We start from the raw sequence: 11035 nt of genomic DNA on the forward strand, positions 1-11035 counted from the left end.
GAGCTACAGACGGGAGCACGTTGATGCGGCCTTCCTAGCCGGAGATATGGCCGCATTTTACAATAAACTTCCGTTGGGTCGCTTAAAAATAAATATCGCAAATCGCAATATTTGTCCGAAAAATCGCAATTAGATTTTTCCCCCAAATCGTGCAGCCCTACATCAAATAACCGGTTTTCATTAGATTGTGGAGAAATGTACGTTTATATAAACTCGTGATGGAAAGTTCAAAGAATGGACAGCTTGTGTATCTCCATAGCTTGTTAAAGGATAAGATGGAACTAAAAAGCCCCCCCGCCTCTCCCTCCCCACTTTCTATGGCACTATTTTCTTTTAAAATGCACACATTACCCGTCACTGCCGATCAGGCACGCACACACAGACATCAGAGTGGGCTTGAGCCCCTGCCCTTTTTCTTCCTCCAGAGAAAGTGCCCTTTTGTTTTAAATAAATGAATATCTCCTGCTGTTTGCGCAGTTTCCCTTTCCAAGAAGATATTGATTGAATACAAAATAAAAATATCAGGTCGGGAGATTAGACTGAGAAGTTCCGATCCTCTCTCTGCTAGGGATGGAAACGGTTATTCGAAATTATTCAGGTATCGAATATGAGTTATGAATATTTTTATTGTAATTTTTTTTATTTGGGAGGGGTGCCTAAGTTGATTACATATGATCAAATGGAATAATTCAATGTATACGACAGTGCCATAGCTAAGTGTCCGGTCCCTCTCAGCGGGCAGAGCTGCAGGGGCTGATCTCTCTCTCGCGTCCGGTTATACTTCACTCGCGTTTATGTCCAAATCCATCAGATCTAGCTGGTTCTTGCTGACGATACGGCTGCTGCCCCTCCCTACACGTAGATCACGCAGACTCAAGCCTCATCTTAGGCCCACATTCCAGCTGAGAGGGTCTCCTCTACAGCTGGCTGATTGTGAATGGCCTCCGCACCCGCCTCTCCCCTGAGTAGACATGCTCATATTCTTAAAGAAGAATGAGTATTGAATAGCTGCATTCTGTGCATAGGCCCTGTTACAGGTTGTTGATCTCTGTTGTCACGGGTTACGTTACCCTAACCCGTTATGTTCTCCCTCTTTAATTTAAAAACCAAGTTATGTTTTAAGCATGAAAGCTGTAGGCCTATAGCTGTCAACTGTTCAAACTGTGATCAGCAGTTCAATACATTTGACAAATTTGACTTGGTTTCTAAACTTATTTGAACATGTATTTATTTATTTTTCAAAATTAAAAAAAAGATTATTTTGTAAAAATGTTCCCCACATTTCTTCTTTTTTTTTTTATAGGATATGTGCATTTCGGTTTTTGGGGGTCGAATATACATTTGTTTTCAAATTCCCATCCCTACTCTCTACCCTCCCTCCCTCCACTTCTCCACAGCGGTGGGAACCTCGGCAGTCCCTTCAGACAGACAGCAGCACCTCCCACCTTACAGTCCCTTCAGACAGACAGGTGTAAGCACCTCCCACCTTACAGTCCCTTCAGACAGACGGGTGTAAGCACCTCCCACCTTACAGTCCCTTCAGACAGACGGGTGTAAGCACCTCCCACCTTACAGTCCCTTCAGACAGACGGGTGTAAGCACCTCCCACTTTACAGTCCCTTCAGACAGACAGGTGTAAGCACCTCCCACTTTACAGTCCCTTCAGACAGACAGGTGTAAGCACCTCCCCCCTTACAGTCCCTTCAGACAGACAGGTAGCAGCACCTCCCACCTTACAGTCCCTTCAGACAGACAGGTGTAAGCACCTCCCCCCTTACAGTCCCTTCAGACAGACAGGTGTAAGCACCTCCCACTTTACAGTCCCTTCAGACAGACAGGTGTAAGCACCTCCCACCTTACAGTCCCTTCAGACAGACAGGTGTAAGCACCTCCCCCCTTACAGTCCCTTCAGACAGACAGGTGTAAGCACCTCCCACTTTACAGTCCCTTCAGACGGACAGGTGTAAGCACCTCCCCCCTTACAGGTGAATGTTGATTTTCATTTCATTTCAAACCTTTATTTAACCAGATTGGTCCCTTGAGATCATAGATCTCTTTTTCAAGGGAGACCTGCAGCATATAGGTTCCACATGAAACAATAAAGAACATCATACATTATATTTACAGGTTACATTTACATAGTTATAGACATTTACAAGCGCCCATAGTATCAACGAGCATTTCACTTAGCCTAGCTTTCAAAACATGCAGAGGAATGAGATTGCTCAGTTTCAATTCTTGCTGAAGATTGTTCTGAGCAAGTGGAGCTGCACATAACAGCTGTCACCTGAGACAGTCCTTGCTCTTGGCACATCTAACAAGACTACATCATGCCATCTCAGACAATAGCTGCTTGCAACTCTCTGTGTCTCAGAGAGCAGATATAATACGGGAGTTTACCAACAAAGCTTTATGAATAAACGTGTACCAGTGACTGAGCCTCTGGACAGGAAGTGAAGGCAGACCTGCCTCGGCACACAGGGGACAGTGATGAGTAAGTGCTTTACAGTTAGTGACACATCTCAGAGCGCTGTGATAGACGGCATCAAACTTGCTCAGGCAATAGGCCGGTGCATTCATATACAACAAATCACCATAGTCCAGCACAGGTCAAAGGTCACAGAGGCTTTTCCTGGCTTCAAGAGAGAAACAGGACTTGTTTCTGAAAAAGAAACCTAGCCCAACCCTCAGCTTTTTAAGCAGGTTATTGACATGAAGTTTAAAAGTAAGATGAACAAATGACTAAGCTGCCAGTGCCTCCAGTTTACAGCTAATTAGCCAAAAGACAAAAACAAAAACAGGCATTGCAGGTGAAAAGGATCAAACTAAAAACACATCACCTCACAACTTCCCCAGATAGCTACTAGAGAAGACCTTTGTCTCTGTGTTAGCTGATTATTTTGTAGAATTCTGTTGAGTATTAAACAATTGCATGAGTGTGAGGGTATTCAAATAAATTGGTCAGTAAGTCAGAGATGTGCAACGATATTTAACTTTACATTTTTTTATCAATGATTATGGGAAGTGCCCTTTTTCTCACTTGAGCCCCCGCCCCCCAAAATGTCTGTGCACGTCCCTGCTGCCAATACAAATCTAAATATAGACACACATATATGACATGTATACAATCCATTCATTGAGCATGTATTTTTGTTTACGCGCAATTGTTAGATAATAATAATAATGGGTTCCATTTATAAAGCACTTCATATTTAAATTCAAATCCCGAAGTGCTACAAGTAGTGAGCATGAACAGTATAAATAAACATTACACAACACGGTAGAATTAATAAAAAAGGATTAAAAAAGATGAAAACGTAAGTAACACTTGACTTATTTATTTATATATATGTTAATCTTGGTCCTTGCTGCTTTTATACATATGTATATACCGATGTTTTGACACAGATATATATATACAGGGAAAATGCAGGAATCCTGAAGTCACATGTAAAACCTTTTAAGACCCTTTCCTACATTTTAAGACCTCGTCGCCACTTGGAGTTTTAACCGGTTACCTTGGCGACACACTTCACCTCACATTGACTATATACAGTATTGATTGCCCTTCCTCCTTATCTTCCAACCATTTTGACGCAGACTTGCATTTCCCCATAACGATGTTGCTTAGCAACCGGCGTAAACGGACCTCCGCGCGCTATCAAGCAGTGAGCGCGCAATGTCCTGTTCAGATGACGTCAAACCCAACGGGATGCCATCAATAAACTACACAGAATCACACTACACACCTACGCCATGATTACATTCAGGCAGACTGTAGAACACAACCTCTTTGGACAAGTTATATACTTATTGAAAAAAAGCTACAAAATGTAAAACCTTGGAAAATGCAGTTTAATACTTTTTAATAGCCTTCATTTTCGCTAAATTGATTTATCAACTTTTAATACTTTTTAAGACCCCGCGGACCCCCTGGTCTATTATTGACCTTTAGTTAACTACCAGGCATGTTTTAACACATTGAGAGCAATGCAAAAAATATGTGATGTTTGTTTACATACTGGCCAATACAAGAAGTCATTATCCTATTATACCCATTTCAACTGTGGACTGTATTTGCTTCTTTTTTCACATGTTTGTGAGTTTTGAATGAGGACTATCACATTAATAAACATTTAAAAAACACCCTGACCAGCTACAAAAGGCACGTTATGAAAGCTCTCGACATTTAAAAAAAAAAGGCAAATGAAGACGTACTTAATCAGGCAGTCATACGTTGATAAAGGGTATCAATTATCTTGGTTTTGTTGTTGTTTTTTTAATTGGCTTTTGTTTTAAATTGCCATACTGTGTAAAGCAATGAGAGCGGCAGTATTCTGAACGGTGCCGAACAAAAATAAGTTATAGTTGTGAATCCTGAAAGATAATATAATGTTTCATGTAATGTTCGTTTACATAAAAGTGATTTTTTTTTTGGTTACATATTTAAATCGCTATTGAGTGTACTGTCCCCAGTTGTATTGCTTTTTGGACTCTTTTGACATTCTGGATTTTGTTTGTGAGGACATGTGTTGAATGAGGACTGTCACATTAATAATAAACATTTAAAACACACCCTGACCAGCTACAAAAGGCACGTTATGAAAGCTCTTGAGAGTTAAAAAAAAAGGCAAATGAACTATACTACCTACTTACTTAACTTTTTCTACCACATTTTTGACTTTTCAATCAATCAATCAATCAATCTTTTTTATAGTATATTCATTGTTTATTAATTGGCTTTTGTTTTAAATTGACATACCATAGAGACATTAAAGCTGCATTCTATATATAAAAGTTGCCAACAAAAAAGGTTATGAATCCTGAAAGCTAATACAACCATGTACTGTTTCATGTGATGTTTGTTTACATAATTGACCAATACAAGTGATTAATGTAACTTAATTTAAACCCCTTTTGAGTTGAATAAATGTAACTTGTATTGTTTTGTAACTATTTTTGACATTCAGGATTATTGAGATTTGAATGAGTACTGTCTCATTAATGAACGTGATCACTTTTTATAGTATAATAATTCTGTTTTTATTCACTTTTGTCAATGTTGTTGTTTTTTAATTGCCTTTTGTTTCAAATAACCATACCGTAGAGACATGTTAGCTGCATTCTAACTATGAAAGGTACCGAAAAAGAAATGTCTAGTTATGAATCCTGAAAGCTAATACAGCCGTTTAGTGTTTCATGTGATCCTTGTTTATATACCAGCTGTTTAGCCACATTAGCTTAGCATAGGCTTCTTTCTTGCTAAGCTACCGTTAGCTCCCTACCTGCTCCACCGTCGCCGGGTCCATCGATTGCAACCGGGCCGCGTTTTCGTACTCGTCCTCGCTGTTGTTCCCGGCTCCTTCCTCGGTGTCCTGGCCGCTGGTGCCCCCCCCTGGTCCGGTAACCCCCGGTTGGCCTCCTCCGGTGAGAGCCGCCACCACCCCGGCGGAGCAGCTGCCTTGTTGTGTCTGCCTTCTCCTCTTACTGAGCCCGGGCCCGGAGCAGCAGCTGCCACCAGAGCCGCCGGAAGACACGGCTAAGGAACCGGGCACCATCGGGCTGTCTGTCGGTCCTCCGGGAGACACGGAGCCAACGGGCGGCGGAGAGGCCTGTTGCGGCCGGGTGCTCGCCTCGATGCCCCGCCGGTCTGAGGGCGGAGCGGGCGGGTAGGACCAGGGCGGCGGAGAGGCTCTCTGCCGGGCTCCAGAGCGACCGGGGTGAGCGTCCGGACCGGTCCTACTGTCATCATCCGACACACCGACCCCAGAACTGGGCTTCTTCTTCGGGAGAATCGTCATGGTGTATGTGTGTATGTGTGTGTGTGAGTGAGTGAGTGAGTGTGTTGGGGGGGGGGGGGGGGGTCAGAGGGCGACGAGTCCTCCCTTTCTGGATCAAACTGTTCGGTGTGTTCGCCCTCCGGCCCGGCCGTTCGGTAAAAATCACCGAGTTAAGGCGATTAAAGAACCGGAACCGATCAGAGGACCGGCGACTCGGCTTCTTTTCGACGGTTTAGAGGAACAAAAACATCTTCCCGTTTCTCTCCAGCCGTTCGTCCAGTCCGCAAAACATCAACACAATCTGACGGCGGGCCGTGACGTCACTTCCTGGTCTCGACGGGATTTTTTTTCCCCCTTTTTTTTACGTCAAGCCGTTAATCAGATCTTTATTTTGATTATTTCAGAATGCATTTGGTCAACAAAGAGACTATTTATTAGGATTAACACTTAAATGGATTTTTTAAAACTATTGTTTCACATTATCGTACAATGTAAACTTTCTATGTTAATATATATAAATATATTTGTTTTGTTCATTGGATTTTAAAAATTATTTAACTATTATATTAAGAAAAAATACGACATTATATTTTGTGGGGTCTTAATTATATGGATTGTAAAATGAGGTTTGTATATTTCAGGATTGTGTGCAATTTATGTTTGTATACATCTTTTATTTTTATTTTATTCATCAGATCTTCATTTTGATGATGTCTCTGATTAATTTTGTAAACAAATACAATATTTATTTAGGATAAGACTTATATAGATTGTGAAATACTGTTTGATTAAATTTGTATTTGTGAAATACTGTTTGATTACATTTATATTTGACTTGTAGTACATTGTACTATGTTATATATTTACATTTATTTCTTTTAAATGTGATTTCATTTGGTTCATCAGATCTTTATTTTGATGATTTCACTGAGAGGTTTAGAAATACAAAGAAACTATTTATTTAGGATTGATATGGATTGTTGAATACTGTTTTTTTTTTTTTTTTTCACGTTTTGGATTTGTAGGAAGTAGCCTACAATGTAAACTTTCTATGTGAAAGGGGACCTATCATGCAAAATGCACTTTTTGATGTCTTTTATACATAAATATGTGTCCCCAGTGTGTCAGGGAACTCACGTAGTATCAGAAAATAAAACCTTTTCTCTTTTCCTACCGACATATTTTAAAAACGGGGGTACAACGAGCGGATACAGATTTGCTGCCAATATGACGTCAAATCGGCGGCAGACCCACAGAGAGTTGCTATCAGAAACAATGCCTGATGCGTTTTGAACGTAATATAATCTGTGTTTACATTAGCAAGCCTCGCTAACACTCAGAGCTAACCTGTACTGGAGAGCACATGTGTTTAAAAAGCATGAAATGAAAAAAAGAACTAATCTTGTGATAAACCCGCAAGAGAAAGGGCATTTGAGCTCCATACTGTTTCAGAAATAATCCTTGATGTGGTTTAAACAGGATGGCGTTTTATCACAGCAGAATTTAACTTTATCTCCGGTAGAATTCTGAGCAGGCTTTAGCTCCGCCTCCTCCTCTTTTTTTTTTTTTTTTTCAAGCTAAGGACCCAAAATCGGCGTTTCTCTAACAAGGCTGGAATAGAGGGGTATGAGCAGTAAGAGGCATGTCTACAATGGGTGATCTGTTTGGGATTTTAAGCAAAACAATTCACAGACATGTTTTGTATAGTTATGGACCTTCATTATATTTTTCCAATATAGCATAATAGGTCCACTTTAATATATATTTATTTATTTTTGTTTTTTTCAAGGGATTTATTAAATAATTTATAAAAAAAAGAAGACCAAATCATATTTTTCAGGCTCTAAATTACATGGATTGTAAAATGCGGTTTATATTTTCATCTTTTTTATATATAGTGTGCAATGTATTTATATATATACATCTTTTGTTTTATTTGAATTCATTCATCACATCTTTAATTTGATGATTTCTCTGATTCCTTTAGTAAACAAAGACTCTATTTAATTAAGATAATACTTTATATGGATTGTGAAATACTGTTTGATTAAGTTTGTATTCGACTTATAGTACATGGTACACATTCTATGTTTATGTATTATGAATTATAAGGATTATAAAATCCAGTTTCATTTTTCATCTTTATTTTATATCGAGTGCAACGTAAATATTTTATGTTTATGTAATTATATTATACTAATACATTATATTATTCAGGATTGGAATTTTTACTGTATTGTAAAATATATATTTGTGTTTGTTTCTTTTTAGTGATTGGCACCTCCTTGTGGTCATTTTGATTTGTTTGTGTTTCTTTTTAGCAGTGGTGTTAAGTAACATTTACTCAAGTACTGTACTTAGGTAACATGTATGAGGTACTTGTACTTTACTTGAGTATTTCCATGTTTTGCTATGTTGTACTTCTACTCCACTACAGTTCAGAGGTACATGGTGTACTTTTCCTCCACTACATGTATTTAATCCCTTTAGTTACTTTACAGATCTGGATGAATGATGTGAAATCTAATCAAGTGTTGAATCAGACTTTAGTTCCACCTGGAGTAAATCCACCAGCTACCCTGCAGTCTACAAAGTACTTCAGACTAGCTGCACCTTCACCAGCTTTGAGAACACTTTCATGATCAATCATTATAAAACACATCATATATATTATTCTGAAATGGACCAATCTGCACAACGACTACTTTTACTGTCTTTCACTATATTTTGATGAGAATACTTTCATACTTTCACTTGAGGAACATTTTGAATGCAGGACTTTTACTGCAACAGAGTATTCCTACACTCTGGTACTTCTACTTTTACTCAAGTACACGATCTGAGTACTTCTACTTTTACTCAAGTACAAGATCTGAGTACTTCTACTTTTACTCAAGTACAAGATCTGAGTACTTCTACTTTTACTCAAGTACAAGATCTGAGTACTTCTACTTTTACTCAAGTACAAGATCTGAGTACTTCTACTTTTACTCAAGTACAAGATCTGAGTACTTCTACTTTTACTAAAGTACAAGATCTGAGTACTTCTACTTTTACTCAAGTACAAGATCTGAGTACTTCTACTTTAACTCAAGTACAAGATCTGATTACTTCTACTTTTACTCAAGTACAAGATCTGAGTACTTCTACTTTTACTCAAGTACAAGATCTGAGTACTTCTACTTTTACTCAAGTACAAGATCTGAGTACTTCTACTTTTACTAAAGTACAAGATCTGAGTACTTCTACTTTTACTCAAGTACAAGATCTGAGTACTTCTACTTTAACTCAAGTACAAGATCTGATTACTTCTACTTTTACTCAAGTACAAGATCTGATCTACTTTTACTCAAGCACAAGATCTGAGTACTTCTCCCCCTCTGCGTTGTAGTAGTTCTGCTTGTCCTCTCCTCACTTCCGGGGGATTTAGAGCAACAAGTACCTCAAATGTGTACTTAAGTACAGTACTAGAGAAAATGTACTTAGTTACTTTACACCTCTGCCGTTAATACTGTGTTTATTCTATCTTTTTTTTTATATTTGTCATATGCAAATACTTATACTAAACCTTACACATCACTTTACTACTTCATTTGCACTTCTAGTTAAATGCTAACTGTTGTTTGGCTTCTTTTAACTTAAGTGAAGGGTCTGGACGAGTCTTCCACCTCTGAGCAGAAGTGTTTACTGAAATTATTTGCATACTGAATTATTTCTTGCAGGTTCAACTATACATCCGACTGAACCAGTTTGTGGAGAATAACTTGACAGGATGTGTGAGAACATCGTGTCTGTGTGTGTGTGTGTGTGTGTGTGTGTGTGTGTGTGTGTGTGTGTGTGTGTGTGTGTGTGTGTGTGGTGTGTGTGTGTGTGTGTGTGTGTGTGTGTGTGTGTGTGTGTGTGTGTGTGTGTGTGTGTGTGTGTGTGTGTGTGTGTGTGTGTGTGTGTGTGTGTGTGTGTGTGTTAAAGCATGCAGATGATTTCTGTGAAATGCGACTCGGAGCAGAGAAACCGGTCCCGAAACCAGAAGTGGACTCAGAGAAAAGGTCAACTAAATACATTTGTTCATCACTGGAGGCGAAACTAAAGACGCTACTGTCCACCTGTGTGTCCCCACAACACGCGCACACACACACACACACACACACACACACACACACACACACACACACACACACCTCAAACACCACACCAACAGCTGTCCTGCAGAGCTCTAACACACCTGGGGACGTCAGGAGAGATATATGTGTAAAACTCAAGAGACAGATAATCACTCAGAGCAGCGTCCACTCATCGTCTGCGTAGAAACGGTTTCTCCTGAGCAGTAAGTATAATCAGAAAAATATATTTAAATGTCATCTGTGATTGTATATATTATATATTTAGATTCATTACTCATGCGTTAATGTAAAAAGCAGACTTTTACTGCTTTAGTTGCTTCTGTAAGAGTGCATTTGATTCCTATTAGTAGAGTAATATTGTAAGAGGGTGCTACAGTTGTGAATATCCTGTATGTAAGAAAGTCGTGGAAACATACACTGTGCACTTATTGCAATGAACTACAACAAAGACAAAGGAAAGGAAAGATCCCTTTGTTGATGAAGAAGGCAGTGGAGAGTAATTACAAGAGTTAATCAATACTGTTACTGTGTTTGCCTGTTTTTAATGTTTATTACAGTAAAATAGCTTTTAGTATATAATTATACAAACATTGCTTCAAAATAGTTCAAATCTGCCTTCAGTTCAAAGAGTCATTAGTGGCATTTCCATTATTAAAGTTACAGGAATAAAGCTATGACATTTATTTAGATTATCGGTAAATTGCATTGTGAAATCCTGTTTTCAGCCCCTTTACTTTGAAGTTTTGCTACTTTTCTCTGTTCTATATCCGGGGCCGTCGCTGGCCAACTTGAGGCCCCACGCAAAGTTATATGATGAGGAAAAGTACTCATTACCTTTACAGCAGAAATGACTGCAGGTGTTTTTAACCTGTTGAGCCTGTAAGTGTAAGTCTTTTAAAAAATCACAGGGTTTCAAACATAGTTGTTTGAACTTGAACTGCTTTCCACGTGTTTTAAAAAAAGTGAATACAAAATCTGTAATGCACTATTCCTAAAATAATAATACTCAAATAGGTTTAATAAAGAGATAGAGATTATTATATTTTCAATGCAATCATTAACTGCCATAAAAGTACTGTAAAAAACACAATAAAGTTCACGATAAAGTGTTAAGTGTGGAAGGGAACAGGGTTT

The 11035-nt window shown here is 38.8% G+C and overlaps 1 pseudogene; it reads right to left on the bottom strand.

Moving 5' to 3' along the window:
• Nucleotides 1–5285: 5285 nt before the first annotated feature.
• Nucleotides 5286–6089, bottom strand: LOC117440573 (OTU domain-containing protein 5-A pseudogene; annotated as a pseudogene).
• Between the last annotated feature and the right edge of the window lie 4946 nt (nt 6090–11035).

Source organism: Pseudochaenichthys georgianus, unplaced genomic scaffold (assembly GCF_902827115.2).
Source record: "Pseudochaenichthys georgianus unplaced genomic scaffold, fPseGeo1.2 scaffold_1045_arrow_ctg1, whole genome shotgun sequence".
NCBI classification, from domain to species: Eukaryota; Metazoa; Chordata; class Actinopteri; order Perciformes; family Channichthyidae; genus Pseudochaenichthys; species Pseudochaenichthys georgianus.